Source organism: Elephantulus edwardii, unplaced genomic scaffold (assembly GCF_000299155.1).
Source record: "Elephantulus edwardii isolate Elephantulus edwardi_28Jun2011 unplaced genomic scaffold, EleEdw1.0 scaffold00303, whole genome shotgun sequence".
In the NCBI taxonomy this organism is placed as follows: domain Eukaryota; kingdom Metazoa; phylum Chordata; class Mammalia; order Macroscelidea; family Macroscelididae; genus Elephantulus; species Elephantulus edwardii.
Genome location: NW_006400053.1, coordinates 2,630,250 through 2,631,799, shown reverse-complemented (window position 1 = coordinate 2,631,799; position 1,550 = coordinate 2,630,250).

The window sequence follows — 1,550 nt, the reverse complement described above, 5'->3', positions numbered from 1 at the left end:
TGTGTATGTGTGTGTGTGTTGTGTACCATAGAGTTGGAACCAACCTGTAGCTGACCCTTCTGAGGGTTTTCAGAGGCAGTTAATCACAAAGAAGGAGATTTCTCATCCTCTCATGGAGAATCTGGTGACCTCAAACTGTGTGCTTTCAGGATTGCCACACAGCTTCTTGCTTCCAGGCTTCCAGAGCTCAGTGCTACAACTGTATAAATGAATTGAATCAGTAATTTTGGCAACAGGATCAGGATAGCTTCTGAAGTATGCTCACAGATCATTCAGCCTTAAGCATTATGGCTTTAGGCCAGTGTTAAACACTCTCTAAGTCCTGCCAATTGTCGTGTCTCCCCCTAAGTGTTTGGAAACACCATGGCCTGAATCAGACACACTTTAGTCCTCAAACTGACATCATTACTCTTCAATAATTTGGAAAGGTACCTAAATTCAGACTTTCCCAGGGCAATGCATCTCCTTATTTCCAGAATGCTGGTAGCAAGTGTGTTTATTGTGAATTCAAATAAGATGAAGTTGTTGACAGTTTCAATCTCTTCTCCATCCATCATGTTGTTGCCTATAAGAATCAATGCATACTAAAGGCTGCATTCTTTGATCTTCTGCAACAAGTGCCTCAAGTCTTGCTCACTTTCAGCATGCAAGGTTGTGTCATCTATATAACACAGGTTATTGATAAGTCTCCCTCTGATCCTGATGCCACATTTCTCTTCACAGAGTCCAGCTACTATAATAGTCAACAAAACACTTATCTACATTCTTCTGGTTTTCTGTTTTCATCCAGAATCCATCTAACATAAGCAATGATTTTTATGTTGCCATGACCTCTTCTAAATCCAGCTTGACCTTCTGGAAGTTCATGTATTGTTCTACATATTTTTGGATGATCTTCAGCGGTATTATACTTGCATGTGATATTAACGATACTATTCAGTAATTTCCACATACTGTTCAATATTTTCCACATTCTGTTGTCTCCTCTTTCTTGAGAATGAAAACAGTAACGGATTTCTTCCAGTTAATCACCCAAGCAGTGGCCCTCCAAATTTCCTGGCATAGATTGATGAGCACATTCTGGGTTGCATTTGTAACTTGAAACATTGTGGTATTTTCAACTGGTATCTTATTTTTCCTGAAGTCCTTTTGTGTGTGTGTGTGTGTGCCAGTGCCTTCAGTGCAACTAAAACTTCTTCCTCAATTACCATTGACTCTTGCTCATATGGTACTTCCTAAGGCTTTTCAGTGATAATCAATTCTTTTTGGTACAGTGACTCTTTATTCCTTACATCTTTTGAAGCTACCTGGATCATTCAAGATTTTACCTACAGCATCTCTCCGTATTGCAACTTGTGACATGAATTTGCTTTTCATATCTTTCACTTTGTGAAATTCTGAGTAAATTCTTCTCTATTTTACTCCAACACCAGCTCTTTAATTTTTTTTCATATATTTTTTTAAATTTAGGTTGTTTATTTTTCATTTCAGTGAACATCTACAGAGATTTTGGGATTCCATTCATTCATTGTTGCACCCTTCTCCCCGCA